The sequence below is a fragment of the Phyllobates terribilis genome, unplaced genomic scaffold, assembly GCF_046119375.1.
Source record: "Phyllobates terribilis strain yellow unplaced genomic scaffold, ASM4611937v1 Scaffold_118__1_contigs__length_5260490, whole genome shotgun sequence".
Classification (NCBI taxonomy): Eukaryota; Metazoa; Chordata; class Amphibia; order Anura; family Dendrobatidae; genus Phyllobates; species Phyllobates terribilis.
The window spans coordinates 277,011-302,454 of record NW_027362878.1 but is presented as its reverse complement, the minus strand read 5'-3'; positions in this window follow the sequence as shown (position 1 = coordinate 302,454).

Here is a 25,444-nt window from a genome sequence, read left to right as displayed (position 1 = left end):
TAGGATACAACAACATAAATAAAATTTAGTAAAGCATAGGTCAAAATAACATAAATACAATTTAATAAAGCATAGGATAAAACAACATAAATACAATTTAATAAAGCATAGGATAAAACAACATAAATCAAATTTAATAAAGCATAGGTTAAAACAACATAAATACAATGTAATAAAGCATAGGACAAAACAACATAAATACAATTTAATAAAGCATAGTTTAAAACAACATAAATACAATTTAATAAAGCATAGGATAAAACAACATAAATAACATTTAATAAAGCATAGGATACAACAACATAAATAAAATTTAGTAAAGCATAGGTCAAAATAACATAAATACAATTTAATAAAGCATAGGATAAAACAACATAAATACAATTTAATAAAGCATAGGATAAAACAACATAAATAACATTTAATAAAGCATAGGATAAAACAACATAAATTCAATTTAATAAAGCATAGGATAAAACAACAAAAATACAATTTAATAAAGCATAGGATAAAACAACATAAATCAAATTTAATAAAGCATAGGATAAAACAACATAAATACAATTTAATAAAGCATAGGATAAAACAACATAAATACAATTTAATAAAGCATAGGATAAAACAACATAAATACAATTTAATAAAGCATAGGATAAAACAACATAAATACAATTTAATAAAGCATAGGTTAAAACAACATAAATCAAATTTAATAAAGCATAGGTTAAAACAACATAAATACAATGTAATAAAGCATAGGACAAAACAACATAAATACAATTTAATAAAGCATAGTTTAAAACAACATAAATACAATTTAATAAAGCATAGGATAAAACCACAGAAATACAATTTAATAAAGCATAGGATAAAACAACATAAATACAATATAATAAAGCATAGGACAAAACAACATAAATAAAATTTAATAAAGCATAGGATACAACAACATAAATAAAATTTAGTAAAGCATAGGTCAAAATAACATAAATACAATTTAATAAAGCATAGGATAAAACAACATAAATACAATGTAATAAAGCATAGGATAAAACAACATAAATAAAATTTAATAAAGCATAGGATAAAACAACATAAATTCAATTTAATAAAGCATAGGATAAAACAACATAAATACAATTTAATAAAGCATAGGATAAAACAACATAAATCAAATTTAATAAAGCATATGTTAAAACAACATAAATACAATTTAATAAAGCATAGGTTAAAACAACATAAATACAATTTAATAAAGCATAGGATAAAACAACATAAATACAATTTAATAAAGCATAGGATAAAACAAGATAAATAAAATTTAATAAAGCATAGGATAAAACAACATAAATACAATTTAATAAAGCATAGGATAAAACAACATAAATAAAATTTAATAAAGCATAGGATAAAAAAACATAAATACAATTTAATAAAGCATAGGATATAACAACATAAATACAATTTAATAAAGCATAGGTTAAAACAACATAAATACAATTTAATAAAGCATAGGATAAAACAACATAAATTCAATTTAGTAAAGCATAGGATAAAACAACATAAATAAAATTTAATAAAGCATAGGATAAAACAAGATAAATAAAATTTAATAAAGCATAGGATAAAACAACATAAATACAATTTAATAAAGCATAGGATAAAACAACATAAATACAATTTAATAAAACAAAGGATAAAACAACATAAATACAATTTAATAAAGCATAGGATAAAACAACATAAATAAAATTTAATAAAGCATAGGTTAAAATAACATAAATACAATTTAATAAAGCATAGGACAAAACAACATAAATACAATTTAATAAAGCATAGGACAAAACAACATAAATACAATTTAATAAAGCATAGGATAAAACCACATAAATACAATTTAATAAAGCATAGGTTAAAACAACATAAATACAATTTAATAAAGCATAGGACAAAACAACATAAATACAATTTAATAAAGCATAGGTTAAAACAACATAAATAAAAGTTAATAAAGCATAGGATAAAACAACATAAATACAATTTAATAAAGCATAGGATAAAACAACATGAATACAATTTAATAAAGCATAGGATAAAACAACATAAATACAATTTAATAAAGCATAGGTTAAAACAACATAAATACAATTTAATAAAGCATAGGACAAAACAACATAAATACAATTTAATAAAGCATAGGTTAAAACAACATAAATACAATGTAATAAAGCATAGGATAAAACAACATAAATACAATTTAATAAAGCATAGGATAAAACAACATAAATACAATTTAATAAAGCATAGGAAAAAACAACACAAATGCAATTTAATAAAGCATAGGTTAAAACAACATAAATACAATTTAATAAAGCATAGGATAAAACAACATAAATACAATTTAATAAAGCAAAGGATAAAACAACATAAATACAATTTAATAAAGCATAGGATAAAACAACATAAATATAATTTAATAAAGCATAGGATAAAACAACATAAATACAATTTAATAAAGCATAGGATAAAACAACATAAATAAAATTTAATAAAGCATAGGTTAAAACAACATAAATACAATTTAAAAAAGCATAGGACAAAACAACATAAATAAAATTTAATAAAGCATAGTTTAAAACAACATGAATACAATTTAATAAAGCACAGTATAAAACCACAGAAATACAATTTAATAAATCATAGGATAAAACAACATAAATACAATTTAATGAAACATAGGATAAACAACATAAACACAATTTAATAAAGCATAGGACAAAACAACATAAATACAATTTAATAAAGCATATGTTAAAACAACATAAATACAATTTAATAAAGCATAAGATAAAACAAGATGAATATAATTTAGTAAAGCATAAGATAAAACAACATGAATATAATTTAATAAAGCATAGGTTAAAACAACATAAATACAATTTAATAAAGCATAGGATAAAACAACATAAATACAATTTAATAAAGCATAGGTTAAAACAACATAAATACAATTTAATAAAGCATAGGACAAAACAACATAAATACAATTTAATAAAGCATAGGTTAAAACAACATAAATACAATGTAATAAAGCATAGGATAAAACAACATAAATACAATTTAATAAAGCATAGGTTAAAACAACATAAATACAATTTAATAAAGCATAGGACAAAACAACATAAATACAATTTAATAAAGCATAGGTTAAAACAACATAAATACAATGTAATAAAGCATAGGATAAAACAACATAAATACAATTTAATAAAGCATAGGATAAAACAACATAAATACAATTTAATAAAGCATAGGAAAAAACAACACAAATGCAATTTAAGAAAGCATAGGTTAAAACAACATAAATACAATTTAATAAAGCATAGGATAAAACAACATAAATTCAATTTAATAAAGCATAGGATAAAACAACATATATACAATTTAATAAAGCACAGGATAAAACAACATAAATAAAATTTAATAAAGCATAGGATAAAACAACATAAATAAAATTTAATAAAGCATAGGTTAAAACAACATTAATACAATTTAATAAAGCATAGGATAAAACAACATAAATAAAATTTAATAAAGCATAGGATAAAACAACATAAATACAATTTAATAAAGTATAGGATAAAACAACATAAATACAATTTAATAAAGCATAGGTTAAAACAACATAAATACAATTTAATAAAGCATGGGATAAAACAACATAAATACAATTTAATAAAGCATAGGATAAAATAACATAAATAAAATTTAATAAAGCATAGGATAAAACAACATAAATACAATTTAATAAAGCATAGGATAAAACAACATAAATACAATTTAATAAAGCATAGGATAAAACAACATAAATATAATTTAATAAAGCATAGGATAAAACAACATAAATACAATTTAATAAAGCATAGGATAAAACAACATAAATAAAATTTAATAAAGCATAGGTTAAAACAACATAAATACAATTTAAAAAAGCATAGGACAAAACAACATAAATACAATTTAATAAAGCATAGGATAAAACAACATAAATATAATTTAATAAAGCATAGGATAAAACAACATAAATACAATTTAATAAAGCATAGGATAAAACAACATAAATAAAATTTAATAAAGCATAGGTTAAAACAACATAAATACAATTTAAAAAAGCATAGGACAAAACAACATAAATAAAATTTAATAAAGCATAGTTTAAAACAACATAAATACAATTTAATAAAGCATAGGATAGAACAACATAAATCAAATTTAATAAAGCATAGGTTAAAACAACATAAATACAATTTAATAAAGCATAGGACAAAACAACATAAATACAATTTAATAAACCATAGGATAAAACAACATAAATCAAATTTAATAAAGCATAGGTTAAAACAACATAAATACAATTTAATAAAGCATAGGACAAAACAACATAAATAAAATTTAATAAAGCATAGTTTAAAACAACATAAATACAATTTAATAAAGCATAGGATAAAACCACAGAAATACAATTTAATAAAGCATAGGATAAAACAACATAAATACAATATAATAAAGCATAGGACAAAACAACATAAATAAAATTTAATAAAGCATAGGATACAACAACATAAATAAAATTTAGTAAAGCATAGGTCAAAATAACATAAATACAATTTAATAAAGCATAGGATAAAACAACATAAATACAATTTAATAAAGCATAGGATAAAACAACATAAATCAAATTTAATAAAGCATAGGTTAAAACAACATAAATACAATGTAATAAAGCATAGGACAAAACAACATAAATACAATTTAATAAAGCATAGTTTAAAACAACATAAATACAATTTAATAAAGCATAGGATAAAACAACATAAATAACATTTAATAAAGCATAGGATACAACAACATAAATAAAATTTAGTAAAGCATAGGTCAAAATAACATAAATACAATTTAATAAAGCATAGGATAAAACAACATAAATACAATTTAATAAAGCATAGGATAAAACAACATAAATAACATTTAATAAAGCATAGGATAAAACAACATAAATTCAATTTAATAAAGCATAGGATAAAACAACAAAAATACAATTTAATAAAGCATAGGATAAAACAACATAAATCAAATTTAATAAAGCATAGGATAAAACAACATAAATACAATTTAATAAAGCATAGGATAAAACAACATAAATACAATTTAATAAAGCATAGGATAAAACAACATAAATACAATTTAATAAAGCATAGGATAAAACAACATAAATACAATTTAATAAAGCATAGGTTAAAACAACATAAATCAAATTTAATAAAGCATAGGTTAAAACAACATAAATACAATGTAATAAAGCATAGGACAAAACAACATAAATACAATTTAATAAAGCATAGTTTAAAACAACATAAATACAATTTAATAAAGCATAGGATAAAACCACAGAAATACAATTTAATAAAGCATAGGATAAAACAACATAAATACAATATAATAAAGCATAGGACAAAACAACATAAATAAAATTTAATAAAGCATAGGATACAACAACATAAATAAAATTTAGTAAAGCATAGGTCAAAATAACATAAATACAATTTAATAAAGCATAGGATAAAACAACATAAATACAATGTAATAAAGCATAGGATAAAACAACATAAATAAAATTTAATAAAGCATAGGATAAAACAACATAAATTCAATTTAATAAAGCATAGGATAAAACAACATAAATACAATTTAATAAAGCATAGGATAAAACAACATAAATCAAATTTAATAAAGCATATGTTAAAACAACATAAATACAATTTAATAAAGCATAGGTTAAAACAACATAAATACAATTTAATAAAGCATAGGATAAAACAACATAAATACAATTTAATAAAGCATAGGATAAAACAAGATAAATACAATTTAATAAAGCATAGGATAAAACAACATAAATACAATTTAATAAAGCATAGGATAAAACAACATAAATAAAATTTAATAAAGCATAGGATAAAAAAACATAAATACAATTTAATAAAGCATAGGATATAACAACATAAATACAATTTAATAAAGCATAGGTTAAAACAACATAAATACAATTTAATAAAGCATAGGATAAAACAACATAAATTCAATTTAGTAAAGCATAGGATAAAACAACATAAATAAAATTTAATAAAGCATAGGATAAAACAAGATAAATAAAATTTAATAAAGCATAGGATAAAACAACATAAATACAATTTAATAAAGCATAGGATAAAACAACATAAATACAATTTAATAAAACAAAGGATAAAACAACATAAATACAATTTAATAAAGCATAGGATAAAACAACATAAATAAAATTTAATAAAGCATAGGTTAAAATAACATAAATACAATTTAATAAAGCATAGGACAAAACAACATAAATACAATTTAATAAAGCATAGGACAAAACAACATAAATACAATTTAATAAAGCATAGGATAAAACCACATAAATACAATTTAATAAAGCATAGGTTAAAACAACATAAATACAATTTAATAAAGCATAGGACAAAACAACATAAATACAATTTAATAAAGCATAGGTTAAAACAACATAAATAAAAGTTAATAAAGCATAGGATAAAACAACATAAATACAATTTAATAAAGCATAGGATAAAACAACATGAATACAATTTAATAAAGCATAGGATAAAACAACATAAATACAATTTAATAAAGCATAGGTTAAAACAACATAAATACAATTTAATAAAGCATAGGACAAAACAACATAAATACAATTTAATAAAGCATAGGTTAAAACAACATAAATACAATGTAATAAAGCATAGGATAAAACAACATAAATACAATTTAATAAAGCATAGGATAAAACAACATAAATACAATTTAATAAAGCATAGGAAAAAACAACACAAATGCAATTTAATAAAGCATAGGTTAAAACAACATAAATACAATTTAATAAAGCATAGGATAAAACAACATAAATACAATTTAATAAAGCAAAGGATAAAACAACATAAATACAATTTAATAAAGCATAGGATAAAACAACATAAATATAATTTAATAAAGCATAGGATAAAACAACATAAATACAATTTAATAAAGCATAGGATAAAACAACATAAATAAAATTTAATAAAGCATAGGTTAAAACAACATAAATACAATTTAAAAAAGCATAGGACAAAACAACATAAATAAAATTTAATAAAGCATAGTTTAAAACAACATGAATACAATTTAATAAAGCACAGTATAAAACCACAGAAATACAATTTAATAAATCATAGGATAAAACAACATAAATACAATTTAATGAAACATAGGATAAACAACATAAACACAATTTAATAAAGCATAGGACAAAACAACATAAATACAATTTAATAAAGCATATGTTAAAACAACATAAATACAATTTAATAAAGCATAAGATAAAACAAGATGAATATAATTTAGTAAAGCATAAGATAAAACAACATGAATATAATTTAATAAAGCATAGGTTAAAACAACATAAATACAATTTAATAAAGGATAGGATAAAACAACATAAATACAATTTAATAAAGCATAGGATAAAACAACATAAATACAATTTAATAAAGCATAGGATAAAACAACATGAATATAATTTAATAAAGCATAGGATAAAACAACATAAATACAATTTAATAAAGCATAGGATAAAACAACATAAATACAATTTAATAAAACAAAGGATAAAACAACATAAATACAATTTAATAAAGCATAGGACAAAACAACATAAATACAATTTAATAAAGCATAGGACAAAACAACATAAATACAATTTAATAAAGCATAGGATAAAACCACATAAATACAATTTAATAAAGCATAGGTTAAAACAACATAAATACAATTTAATAAAGCATAGGACAAAACAACATAAATACAATTTAATAAAGCATAGGTTAAAACAACATAAATAAAAGTTAATAAAGCATAGGATAAAACAACATAAATACAATTTAATAAAGCATAGGATAAAACAACATGAATATAATTTAATAAAGCATAGGATAAAACAACATAAATACAATTTAATAAAGCATAGGTTAAAACAACATAAATACAATTTAATAAAGCATAGGACAAAACAACATAAATACAATTTAATAAAGCATAGGTTAAAACAACATAAATACAATGTAATAAAGCATAGGATAAAACAACATAAATACAATTTAATAAAGCATAGGATAAAACAACATAAATACAATTTAATAAAGCATAGGAAAAAACAACACAAATGCAATTTAATAAAGCATAGGTTAAAACAACATAAATACAATTTAATAAAGCATAGGACAAAACAACATAAATAAAATTTAATAAAGCATAGTTTAAAACAAAATGAATACAATTTAATAAAGCACAGTATAAAACCACAGAAATAAAATTTAATAAATCATAGGATAAAACAACATAAATACAATTTAATGAAACATAGGATAAACAACATAAACACAATTTAATAAAGCATAGGACAAAACAACATAAATACAATTTAATAAAGCATATGTTAAAACAACATAAATACAATTTAATAAAGCATAAGATAAAACAAGATGAATATAATTTAGTAAAGCATAAGATAAAACAACATGAATATAATTTAATAAAGCATAGGTTAAAACAACATAAATACAATTTAAGAAAGCATAGGATAAAACTACATAAATACAATTTAATAAAGCATAGGATAAAACAACATAAATAAAATTTAATAAAGCATAGGATAAAACAACATAAATACAATTTAATAAAGCATAGGATAAAACAACATAAATACAATTTAATAAAGCAAAGGATAAAACAACATAAATACAATTTAATAAAGCATAGGATAAAACAACATAAATAAAATTTAATAAAGCATAGGTTAAAATAACATAAATACAATTTAATAAAGCATAGGACAAAACAACATAAATACAATTTAATAAAGCATAGGACAAAACAACATAAATACAATTTAATAAAGCATAGGATAAAACCACAGAAATACAATTTAATAAAGCATAGGATAAAACAACATAAATACAATTTAATAAAGCATAGGACAAAACAACATAAATACAATTTAATAAAGCATAGGATAAAACAACATAAATACAATTTAATGAAACATAGGATAAACAACATAAATACAATTTAATAAAGCATAGGATAAAACAACATGAATACAATTTAATAAAGCATAGGCTAAAACTACATAAATACTATTTAAAAAAGCATAGGATAAAACCACATAAATACAATTTAATAACGCACAGGATAAAACAACATAAATACAATTTAATAAAGCATAGGATACAACATAAATACAATTTAGTAAAGCATAGGTCAAAATAACATAAATACAATTTAATAAAGCATAGGATAAAACAACATAAATACAATTTAATAAAGCATAGGATAAAACAACATAAATAAAATTTAATAAAGCATAGCATAAAACAACATAAATTCAATTAAATAAAGCATAGGATAAAACAACATAAATACAATTTAATAAAGCATAGGATAAAACAACATGAATACAATTTAATAAAGCATAGGATAAAACAACATAAATACAATTTAATAAAGCATAGGTTAAAACAACATAAATACAATTTAATAAAGCATAGGACAAAACAACATAAATACAATTTAATAAAGCATAGGTTAAAACAACATAAATAAAAGTTAATAAAGCATAGGATAAAACAACATAAATACAATTTAATAAAGCATAGGATAAAACAACATGAATACAATTTAATAAAGCATAGGATAAAACAACATAAATACAATTTAATAAAGCATAGGTTAAAACAACATAAATACAATTTAATAAAGCATAGGACAAAACAACATAAATACAATTTAATAAAGCATAGGTTAAAACAACATAAATACAATGTAATAAAGCATAGGATAAAACAACATAAATACAATTTAATAAAGCATAGGTTAAAACAACATAAATACAATTTAATAAAGCATAGGACAAAACAACATAAATACAATTTAATAAAGCATAGGTTAAAACAACATAAATACAATGTAATAAAGCATAGGATAAAACAACATAAATACAATTTAATAAAGCATAGGATAAAACAACATAAATACAATTTAATAAAGCATAGGAAAAAACAACACAAATGCAATTTAATAAAGCATAGGTTAAAACAACATAAATACAATTTAATAAAGCATAGGATAAAACAACATAAATTCAATTTAATAAAGCATAGGATAAAACAACATATATACAATTTAATAAAGCACAGGATAAAACAACATAAATAAAATTTAATAAAGCATAGGATAAAACAACATAAATAAAATTTAATAAAGCATAGGTTAAAACAACATTAATACAATTTAATAAAGCATAGGATAAAACAACATAAATAAAATTTAATAAAGCATAGGATAAAACAACATAAATACAATTTAATAAAGTATAGGATAAAACAACATAAATACAATTTAATAAAGCATAGGTTAAAACAACATAAATACAATTTAATAAAGCATGGGATAAAACAACATAAATACAATTTAATAAAGCATAGGATAAAATAACATAAATAAAATTTAATAAAGCATAGGATAAAACAACATAAATACAATTTAATAAAGCATAGGATAAAACAACATAAATATAATTTAATAAAGCATAGGATAAAACAACATAAATACAATTTAATAAAGCATAGGATAAAACAACATAAATAAAATTTAATAAAGCATAGGTTAAAACAACATAAATACAATTTAAAAAAGCATAGGACAAAACAACATAAATAAAATTTAATAAAGCATAGTTTAAAACAACATGAATACAATTTAATAAAGCACAGTATAAAACCACAGAAATACAATTTAATAAAGCATATGTTAAAACAACATAAATACAATTTAATAAAGCATAAGATAAAACAAGATGAATATAATTTAGTAAAGCATAAGATAAAACAACATGAATATAATTTAATAAAGCATAGGTTAAAACAACATAAATACAATTTAAGAAAGCATAGGATAAAACTACATAAATACAATTTAATAAAGCATAGGATAAAACAACATAAATAAAATTTAATAAAGCATAGGATAAAACAACATAAATACAATTTAATAAAGCATAGGATAAAACAACATAAATACAATTTAATAAAGCAAAGGATAAAACAACATAAATACAATTTAATAAAGCATAGGATAAAACAACATAAATAAAATTTAATAAAGCATAGGTTAAAATAACATAAATACAATTTAATAAAGCATAGGACAAAACAACATAAATACAATTTAATAAAGCATAGGACAAAACAACATAAATACAATTTAATAAAGCATAGGATAAAACCACAGAAATACAATTTAATAAAGCATAGGATAAAACAACATAAATACAATTTAATAAAGCATAGGACAAAACAACATAAATACAATTTAATAAAGCATAGGATAAAACAACATAAATACAATTTAATGAAACATAGGATAAACAACATAAATACAAATTAATAAAGCATAGGATAAAACAACATGAATACAATTTAATAAAGCATAGGCTAAAACTACATAAATACATTTTAATAAAGCATAGGATAAAACAAATTAAATACAATATAATAAAGCACAGGATAAAACAACATAAATTCAATTTAATAAAGCATAGGATAAAACAACATAAATACAATTTAATAAAGCATAGGATAAAACAACATAAATACAATTTAATAAAGCATAGGTTAAAACAACATAAATACAATTTAATAAAGCATAGGATAAAACAACATAAATACAATTTAATAAAGCATAGGATAAAACAACATAAATACAATTTAATAAAGCATATGTTAATGCAACATAAATACAATTTAATAAAGCATAGGATAAAACAACATAAATACAATTTAATAAAGCATAGGATAAAACAACATAAATACAATTTAATAAAGCATAGGATAAAACAACATAAATACAAATTAATAGAGCATAGGATAAAACAACATAAATACAATTTATAAAGCATAGGATAAAACAACATAAATACAATTTAATAAAGCATAGGATAAAACAACATAAATACAATTTAATAAAGCATAGGATAAAACAACATAAATACAATTTAATAAAGCATATGATTAAACAACATAAATACTATTTAATAAAGCATAGGATAAAACCACATAAATACAATTTAATAAAGCATATGTTAATGCAACATAAATACAATTTAATAAAGCATAGGATAAAACAACATAAATACAATTTAATAAAGCATAGGATAAAACAACATAAATACAATTTAATAAAGCATAGGATAAAACAACATAAATACAATTTAATAAAGCATAGGATAAAACAACATAAATACAATTTAATAAAGCATATGTTAATGCAACATAAATACAATTTAATAAAGCATAGGATAAAACAACATAAATACAATTTAATAAAGCATAGGATAAAACAACATAAATACAATTTAATAAAGCATAGGATAAAACAAATTAAATACAATATAATAAAGCACAGGATAAAACAACATAAATTCAATTTAATAAAGCATAGGATAAAACAACATAAATACAATTTAATAAAGCATAGGATAAAACAACATAAATACAATTTAATAAAGCATAGGTTAAAACAACATAAATACAATTTAATAAAGCATAGGATAAAACAACATAAATACAATTTAATAAAGCATAGGATAAAACAACATAAATACAATTTAATAAAGCATATGTTAATGCAACATAAATACAATTTAATAAAGCATAGGATAAAACAACATAAATACAATTTAATAAAGCATAGGATAAAACAACATAAATACAATTTAATAAAGCATAGGATAAAACAACATAAATACAAATTAATAGAGCATAGGATAAAACAACATAAATACAATTTATAAAGCATAGGATAAAACAACATAAATACAATTTAATAAAGCATAGGATAAAACAACATAAATACAATTTAATAAAGCATAGGATAAAACAACATAAATACAATTTAATAAAGCATATGATTAAACAACATAAATACTATTTAATAAAGCATAGGATAAAACCACATAAATACAATTTAATAAAGCACAGGATAAAACAACATAAATACAATTTAATAAAGCATAGGATACAACAACATAAATACAAGTAAGTAAAGCATAGGTCAAAATAACATAAATACAATTTAATAAAGCATAGTGTAAAACAACATAAATACAATTTAATAAAGCATAGGATAAAAAAACATAAATAAAATTTAATAAAGCATAGGATAAAACAACATAAATACAATTTAATAAAGCATAGGATAAAACAACATAAATACAATTTAATAAAGCAAAGGATAAAACAACATAAATACAATTTAATAAAGCATAGGATAAAACAACATAAATAAAATTTAATAAAGCATAGGTTAAAATAACATAAATACAATTTAATAAAGCATAGGACAAAACAACATAAATACAATTTAATAAAGCATAGGACAAAACAACATAAATACAATTTAATAAAGCATAGGATAAAACCACAGAAATACAATTTAATAAAGCATAGGATAAAACAACATAAATACAATTTAATAAAGCATAGGACAAAACAACATAAATACAATTTAATAAAGCATAGGATAAAACAACATAAATACAATTTAATGAAACATAGGATAAACAACATAAATACAAATTAATAAAGCATAGGATAAAACAACATGAATACAATTTAATAAAGCATAGGCTAAAACTACATAAATACATTTTAATAAAGCATAGGATAAAACAAATTAAATACAATATAATAAAGCACAGGATAAAACAACATAAATTCAATTTAATAAAGCATAGGATAAAACAACATAAATACAATTTAATAAAGCATAGGATAAAACAACATCAATACAATTTAATAAAGCATAGGTTAAAACAACATAAATACAATTTAATAAAGCATAGGATAAAACAACATAAATACAATTTAATAAAGCATAGGACAAAACAACATAAATACAATTTAATAAAGCATATGTTAATGCAACATAAATACAATTTAATAAAGCATAGGATAAAACAACATAAATACAATTTAATAAAGCATAGGATAAAACAACATAAATACAATTTAATAAAGCATAGGATAAAACAACATAAATACAAATTAATAGAGCATAGGATAAAACAACATAAATACAATTTATAAAGCATAGGATAAAACAACATAAATACAATTTAATAAAGCATAGGATAAAACAACATAAATACAATTTAATAAAGCATAGGATAAAACAACATAAATACAATTTAATAAAGCATATGATTAAACAACATAAATACTATTTAATAAAGCATAGGATAAAACCACATAAATACAATTTAATAAAGCACAGGATAAAACAACATAAATACAATTTAATAAAGCATAGGATACAACAACATAAATACAAGTAAGTAAAGCATAGGTCAAAATAACATAAATACAATTTAATAAAGCATAGTGTAAAACAACATAAATACAATTTAATAAAGCATAGGATAAAAAAACATAAATAAAATTTAATAAAGCATAGGATAAAACAACATAAATCCAATTTAATAAAGCATAGGATAAAACAACATAAATACAATTTAATAAAGCATAGGATAAAACAACATGAATACAGTTTAATAAAGCATAGGATAAAACAACATAAATACAATTTAATAAAGCATAGGTTAAAACAACATAAATACAATTTAATAAAGCATAGGACAAAACAACATAAATACAATTCAATAAAGCATAGGTTAAAACAACATAAATACAAGTTAATAAAGCATAGGATAAAACAACATAAATACAATTTAATAAAGCATAGGATAAAACAACATGAATACAATTTAATAAAGCATAGGATAAAACAACATAAATACAATTTAATAAAGCATAGGTTAAAACAACATAAATACAATTTAATAAAGCATAGGACAAAACAACATAAATACAATTTAATAAAGCATAGGTTAAAACAACATAAATACAAGTTAATTAAGCATAGGATAAAACAACATAAATACAATTTAATAAAGCATAGGATAAAACAACATAAATACAATTTAATAAAGCATAGGATAAAACAACATAAATACAACTTAATAAAGCATAGGTTAAAACAACATAAATACAATTTAATAAAGCATAGGATAAAACAACATAAATTCAATTTAATAAAGCATAGGATAAAACAACATAAATACAATTTAATAAAGCACAGGATAAAACAACATAAATAAAATTTAATAAAGCATAGGATAATACAACATAAATAAAATTTAATAAAGCATAGGAGAAAACAACATAAATATAATTTAATAAAGCATAGGATAAAACAACATAAATAAAATTTAATAAAGCATAGGATAAAACAACATAAATACAATTTAATAAAGCATAGGATAAAACAACATAAATACAATTTAATAAAGCATAGGTTAAAACAACATAAATACAATTTAATAAAGCATAGGATAAAACAACATAAATACAATTTAATAAAGCATAGGATAAAACAACATAAATACAATTTAATAAAGCATAGGATAAAACAACATAAATAAAATTTAATAAAACATAGGTTAAAACAACATAAATACAATTTAATAAAGCATAGGACAAAACAACATAAATACAATTTAATAAAGCATAGTTTAAAACAACATAAATACAATTTAATAAAGCATAGGATAAAACAACACAAATGCAATTTAATAAAGCATAGGTTAAAACAACATAAATACAATTTAATAAAGCATAGGATAAAACAACATAAATTCAATTTAATAAAGCATAGGATAAAACAACATATATACAATTTAATAAAGCACAGGATAAAACAACATAAATAAAATTTAATAAAGCATAGGATAAAACAACATAAATAAAATTTAATAAAGCATAGGTTAAAACAACATAAATACAATTTAATAAAGCATAGGATAAAACAACATAAATAAAATTTAATAAAGCATAGGATAAAACAACATAAATACAATTTAATAAAGTATAGGATAAAACAACATAAATACAATTTAATAAAGCATAGGTTAAAACAACATAAATACAATTTAATAAAGCATAGGATAAAACAACATAAATACAATTTAATAAAGCATAGGATAAAACAACATAAATAAAATTTAATAAAGCATAGGATAAAACAACATAAATACAATTTAATAAAGCATAGGATAAAACAACATAAATACAATTTAATAAAGCATAGGATAAAACAACATAAATATAATTTAATAAAGCATAGGATAAAACAACATAAATACAATTTAATAAAGCATAGGATAAAACAACATAAATAAAATTTAATAAAGCATAGGTTAAAACAACATAAATACAATTTAAAAAAGCATAGGACAAAACAACATAAATAAAATTTAATAAAGCATAGTTTAAAACAACATGAATACAATTTAATAAAGCACAGTATAAAACCACAGAAATACAATTTAATAAATCATAGGATAAAACAACATAAATACAATTTAATGAAACATAGGATAAACAACATAAACACAATTTAATAAAGCATAGGACAAAACAACATAAATACAATTTAATAAAGCATATGTTAAAACAACATAAATACAATTTAATAAAGCATAAGATAAAACAAGATGAATATAATTTAGTAAAGCATAAGATAAAACAACATGAATATAATTTAATAAAGCATAGGTTAAAACAACATAAATACAATTTAAGAAAGCATAGGATAAAACTACATAAATACAATTTAATAAAGCATAGGATAAAACAACATAAATAAAATTTAATAAAGCATAGGATAAAACAACATAAATACAATTTAATAAAGCATAGGACAAAACAACATAAATACAATTTAATAAAGCATAGGATAAAACCACAGAAATACAATTTAATAAAGCATAGGATAAAACAACATAAATACAATTTAATAAAGCATAGGACAAAACAACATAAATACAATTTAATAAAGCATAGGATAAAACAACATAAATACAATTTAATGAAACATAGGATAAACAACATAAATACAAATTAATAAAGCATAGGATATAACAACATGAATACAATTTAATAAAGCATAGGCTAAAACGACATAAATACATTTTAATAAAGCATAGGATAAAACAAATTAAATACAATATAATAAAGCACAGGATAAAACAACATAAATTCAATTTAATAAAGCATAGGATAAAACAACATAAATACAATTTAATAAAGCATAGGATAAAACAACATAAATACAATTTAATAAAGCATAGGTTAAAACAACATAAATACAATTTAATAAAGCATAGGATAAAACAACATAAATACAATTTAATAAAGCATAGGATAAAACAACATAAATACAATTTAATAAAGCATATGTTAATGCAACATAAATACAATTTAATAAAGCATAGGATAAAACAACATAAATACAATTTAATAAAGCATAGGATAAAACAACATAAATACAATTTAATAAAGCATAGGATAAAACAACATAAATACAAATTAATAGAGCATAGGATAAAACAACATAAATACAATTTATAAAGCATAGGATAAAACAACATAAATACAATTTAATAAAGCATAGGATAAAACAACATAAATACAATTTAATAAAGCATAGGATAAAACAACATAAATACAATTTAATAAAGCATATGATTAAACAACATAAATACTATTTAATAAAGCATAGGATAAGACCACATAAATACAATTTAATAAAGCATATGTTAATGCAACATAAATACAATTTAATAAAGCATAGGATAAAACAACATAAATACAATTTAATAAAGCATAGGATAAAACAACATAAATACAATTTAATAAAGCATAGGATAAAACAACATAAATACAATTTAATAAAGCATAGGATAAAACAACATAAATACAATTTAATAAAGCATATGTTAATGCAACATAAATACAATTTAATAAAGCATAGGATAAAACAACATAAATACAATTTAATAAAGCATAGGATAAAACAACATAAATACAATTTAATAAAGCATAGGATAAAACAAATTAAATACAATATAATAAAGCACAGGATAAAACAACATAAATTCAATTTAATAAAGCATAGGATAAAACAACATAAATACAATTTAATAAAGCATAGGATAAAACAACATAAATACAATTTAATAAAGCATAGGTTAAAACAACATAAATACAATTTAATAAAGCATAGGATAAAACAACATAAATACAATTTAATAAAGCATAGGATAAAACAACATAAATACAATTTAATAAAGCATATGTTAATGCAACATAAATACAATTTAATAAAGCATAGGATAAAACAACATAAATACAATTTAATAAAGCATAGGATAAAACAACATAAATAAAATTTAATAAAGCATAGGTTAAAACAACATAAATACAATTTAAAAAAGCATAGGACAAAACAACATAAATAAAATTTAATAAAGCATAGTTTAAAACAACATGAATACAATTTAATAAAGCACAGTATAAAACCACAGAAATACAATTTAATAAAGCATATGTTAAAACAACATAAATACAATTTAATAAAGCATAAGATAAAACAAGATGAATATAATTTAGTAAAGCATAAGATAAAACAACATGAATATAATTTAATAAAGCATAGGTTAAAACAACATAAATACAATTTAAGAAAGCATAGGATAAAACTACATAAATACAATTTAATAAAGCATAGGATAAAACAACATAAATAAAATTTAATAAAGCATAGGATAAAACAACATAAATACAATTTAATAAAGCATAGGATAAAACAACATAAATACAATTTAATAAAGCAAAGGATAAAACAACATAAATACAATTTAATAAAGCATAGGATAAAACAACATAAATAAAATTTAATAAAGCATAGGTTAAAATAACATAAATACAATTTAATAAAGCATAGGACAAAACAACATAAATACAATTTAATAAAGCATAGGACAAAACAACATAAATACAATTTAATAAAGCATAGGATAAAACCACAGAAATACAATTTAATAAAGCATAGGATAAAACAACATAAATACAATTTAATAAAGCATAGGACAAAACAACATAAATACAATTTAATAAAGCATAGGATAAAACAACATAAATACAATTTAATGAAACATAGGATAAACAACATAAATACAAATTAATAAAGCATAGGATAAAACAACATGAATACAATTTAATAAAGCATAGGCTAAAACTACATAAATACATTTTAATAAAGCATAGGATAAAACAAATTAAATACAATATAATAAAGCACAGGATAAAACAACATAAATTCAATTTAATAAAGCATAGGATAAAACAACATAAATACAATTTAATAAAGCATAGGATAAAACAACATAAATACAATTTAATAAAGCATAGGTTAAAACAACATAAATACAATTTAATAAAGCATAGGATAAAACAACATAAATACAATTTAATAAAGCATAGGATAAAACAACATAAATACAATTTAATAAAGCATATGTTAATGCAACATAAATACAATTTAATAAAGCATAGGATAAAACAACATAAATACAATTTAATAAAGCATAGGATAAAACAACATAAATACAATTTAATAAAGCATAGGATAAAACAACATAAATACAAATTAATAGAGCATAGGATAAAACAACATAAATACAATTTATAAAGCATAGGATAAAACAACATAAATACAATTTAATAAAGCATAGGATAAAACAACATAAATACAATTTAATAAAGCATAGGATAAAACAACATAAATACAATTTAATAAAGCATATGATTAAACAACATAAATACTATTTAATAAAGCATAGGATAAAACCACATAAATACAATTTAATAAAGCATATGTTAATGCAACATAAATACAATTTAATAAAGCATAGGATAAAACAACATAAATACAATTTAATAAAGCATAGGATAAAACAACATAAATACAATTTAATAAAGCATAGGATAAAACAACATAAATACAATTTAATAAAGCATAGGATAAAACAACATAAATACAATTTAATAAAGCATATGTTAATGCAACATAAATACAATTTAATAAAGCATAGGATAAAACAACATAAATACAATTTAATAAAGCATAGGATAAAACAACATAAATACAATTTAATAAAGCATAGGATAAAACAAATTAAATACAATATAATAAAGCACAGGATAAAACAACATAAATTCAATTTAATAAAGCATAGGATAAAACAACATAAATACAATTTAATAAAGCATAGGATAAAACAACATAAATACAATTTAATAAAGCATAGGTTAAAACAACATAAATACAATTTAATAAAGCATAGGATAAAACAACATAAATACAATTTAATAAAGCATAGGATAAAACAACATAAATACAATTTAATAAAGCATATGTTAATGCAACATAAATACAATTTAATAAAGCATAGGATAAAACAACATAAATACAATTTAATAAAGCATAGGATAAAACAACATAAATACAATTTAATAAAGCATAGGATAAAACAACATAAATACAAATTAATAGAGCATAGGATAAAACAACATAAATACAATTTATAAAGCATAGGATAAAACAACATAAATACAATTTAATAAAGCATAGGATAAAACAACATAAATACAATTTAATAAAGCATAGGATAAAACAACATAAATACAATTTAATAAAGCATATGATTAAACAACATAAATACTATTTAATAAAGCATAGGATAAAACCACATAAATACAATTTAATAAAGCACAGGATAAAACAACATAAATACAATTTAATAAAGCATAGGATACAACAACATAAATACAAGTAAGTAAAGCATAGGTCAAAATAACATAAATACAATTTAATAAAGCATAGTGTAAAACAACATAAATACAATTTAATAAAGCATAGGATAAAAAAACATAAATAAAATTTAATAAAGCATAGGATAAAACAACATAAATACAATTTAATAAAGCATAGGATAAAACAACATAAATACAATTTAATAAAGCAAAGGATAAAACAACATAAATACAATTTAATAAAGCATAGGATAAAACAACATAAATAAAATTTAATAAAGCATAGGTTAAAATAACATAAATACAATTTAATAAAGCATAGGACAAAACAACATAAATACAATTTAATAAAGCATAGGACAAAACAACATAAATACAATTTAATAAAGCATAGGATAAAACCACAGAAATACAATTTAATAAAGCATAGGATAAAACAACATAAATACAATTTAATAAAGCATAGGACAAAACAACATAAATACAATTTAATAAAGCATAGGATAAAACAACATAAATACAATTTAATGAAACATAGGATAAACAACATAAATACAAATTAATAAAGCATAGGATAAAACAACATGAATACAATTTAATAAAGCATAGGCTAAAACTACATAAATACATTTTAATAAAGCATAGGATAAAACAAATTAAATACAATATAATAAAGCACAGGATAAAACAACATAAATTCAATTTAATAAAGCATAGGATAAAACAACATAAATACAATTTAATAAAGCATAGGATAAAACAACATCAATACAATTTAATAAAGCATAGGTTAAAACAACATAAATACAATTTAATAAAGCATAGGATAAAACAACATAAATACAATTTAATAAAGCATAGGACAAAACAACATAAATACAATTTAATAAAGCATATGTTAATGCAACATAAATACAATTTAATAAAGCATAGGATAAAACAACATAAATACAATTTAATAAAGCATAGGATAAAACAACATAAATACAATTTAATAAAGCATAGGATAAAACAACATAAATACAAATTAATAGAGCATAGGATAAAACAACATAAATACAATTTATAAAGCATAGGATAAAACAACATAAATACAATTTAATAAAGCATAGGATAAAACAACATAAATACAATTTAATAAAGCATAGGATAAAACAACATAAATACAATTTAATAAAGCATATGATTAAACAACATAAATACTATTTAATAAAGCATAGGATAAAACCACATAAATACAATTTAATAAAGCACAGGATAAAACAACATAAATACAATTTAATAAAGCATAGGATACAACAACATAAATACAAGTAAGTAAAGCATAGGTCAAAATAACATAAATACAATTTAATAAAGCATAGTGTAAAACAACATAAATACAATTTAATAAAGCATAGGATAAAAAAACATAAATAAAATTTAATAAAGCATAGGATAAAACAACATAAATCCAATTTAATAAAGCATAGGATAAAACAACATAAATACAATTTAATAAAGCATAGGATAAAACAACATGAATACAGTTTAATAAAGCATAGGATAAAACAACATAAATACAATTTAATAAAGCATAGGTTAAAACAACATAAATACAATTTAATAAAGCATAGGACAAAACAACATAAATACAATTCAATAAAGCATAGGTTAAAACAACATAAATACAAGTTAATAAAGCATAGGATAAAACAACATAAATACAATTTAATAAAGCATAGGATAAAACAACATGAATACAATTTAATAAAGCATAGGATAAAACAACATAAATACAATTTAATAAAGCATAGGTTAAAACAACATAAATACAATTTAATAAAGCATAGGACAAAACAACATAAATACAATTTAATAAAGCATAGGTTAAAACAACATAAATACAAGTTAATTAAGCATAGGATAAAACAACATAAATACAATTTAATAAAGCATAGGATAAAACAACATAAATACAATTTAATAAAGCATAGGATAAAACAACATAAATACAACTTAATAAAGCATAGGTTAAAACAACATAAATACAATTTAATAAAGCATAGGATAAAACAACATAAATTCAATTTAATAAAGCATAGGATAAAACAACATAAATACAATTTAATAAAGCACAGGATAAAACAACATAAATAAAATTTAATAAAGCATAGGATAATACAACATAAATAAAATTTAATAAAGCATAGGAGAAAACAACATAAATATAATTTAATAAAGCATAGGATAAAACAACATAAATAAAATTTAATAAAGCATAGGATAAAACAACATAAATACAATTTAATAAAGCATAGGATAAAACAACATAAATACAATTTAATAAAGCATAGGTTAAAACAACATAAATACAATTTAATAAAGCATAGGATAAAACAACATAAATACAATTTAATAAAGCATAGGATAAAACAACATAAATACAATTTAATAAAGCATAGGATAAAACAACATAAATAAAATTTAATAAAACATAGGTTAAAACAACATAAATACAATTTAATAAAGCATAGGACAAAACAACATAAATACAATTTAATAAAGCATAGTTTAAAACAACATAAATACAATTTAATAAAGCATAGGATAAAACAACACAAATGCAATTTAATAAAGCATAGGTTAAAACAACATAAATACAATTTAATAAAGCATAGGATAAAACAACATAAATTCAATTTAATAAAGCATAGGATAAAACAACATATATACAATTTAATAAAGCACAGGATAAAACAACATAAATAAAATTTAATAAAGCATAGGATAAAACAACATAAATAAAATTTAATAAAGCATAGGTTAAAACAACATAAATACAATTTAATAAAGCATAGGATAAAACAACATAAATAAAATTTAATAAAGCATAGGATAAAACAACATAAATACAATTTAATAAAGTATAGGATAAAACAACATAAATACAATTTAATAAAGCATAGGTTAAAACAACATAAATACAATTTAATAAAGCATAGGATAAAACAACATAAATACAATTTAATAAAGCATAGGATAAAACAACATAAATAAAATTTAATAAAGCATAGGATAAAACAACATAAATACAATTTAATAAAGCATAGGATAAAACAACATAAATACAATTTAATAAAGCATAGGATAAAACAACATAAATATAATTTAATAAAGCATAGGATAAAACAACATAAATACAATTTAATAAAGCATAGGATAAAACAACATAAATAAAATTTAATAAAGCATAGGTTAAAACAACATAAATACAATTTAAAAAAGCATAGGACAAAACAACATAAATAAAATTTAATAAAGCATAGTTTAAAACAACATGAATACAATTTAATAAAGCACAGTATAAAACCACAGAAATACAATTTAATAAATCATAGGATAAAACAACATAAATACAATTTAATGAAACATAGGATAAACAACATAAACACAATTTAATAAAGCATAGGACAAAACAACATAAATACAATTTAATAAAGCATATGTTAAAACAACATAAATACAATTTAATAAAGCATAAGATAAAACAAGATGAATATAATTTAGTAAAGCATAAGATAAAACAACATGAATATAATTTAATAAAGCATAGGTTAAAACAACATAAATACAATTTAAGAAAGCATAGGATAAAACTACATAAATACAATTTAATAAAGCATAGGATAAAACAACATAAATAAAATTTAATAAAGCATAGGATAAAACAACATAAATACAATTTAATAAAGCATAGGACAAAACAACATAAATACAATTTAATAAAGCATAGGATAAAACCACAGAAATACAATTTAATAAAGCATAGGATAAAACAACATAAATACAATTTAATAAAGCATAGGACAAAACAACATAAATACAATTTAATAAAGCATAGGATAAAACAACATAAATACAATTTAATGAAACATAGGATAAACAACATAAATACAAATTAATAAAGCATAGGATATAACAACATGAATACAATTTAATAAAGCATAGGCTAAAACGACATAAATACATTTTAATAAAGCATAGGATAAAACAAATTAAATACAATATAATAAAGCACAGGATAAAACAACATAAATTCAATTTAATAAAGCATAGGATAAAACAACATAAATACAATTTAATAAAGCATAGGATAAAACAACATAAATACAATTTAATAAAGCATAGGTTAAAACAACATAAATACAATTTAATAAAGCATAGGATAAAACAACATAAATACAATTTAATAAAGCATAGGATAAAACAACATAAATACAATTTAATAAAGCATATGTTAATGCAACATAAATACAATTTAATAAAGCATAGGATAAAACAACATAAATACAATTTAATAAAGCATAGGATAAAACAACATAAATACAATTTAATAAAGCATAGGATAAAACAACATAAATACAAATTAATAGAGCATAGGATAAAACAACATAAATACAATTTATAAAGCATAGGATAAAACAACATAAATACAATTTAATAAAGCATAGGATAAAACAACATAAATACAATTTAATAAAGCATAGGATAAAACAACA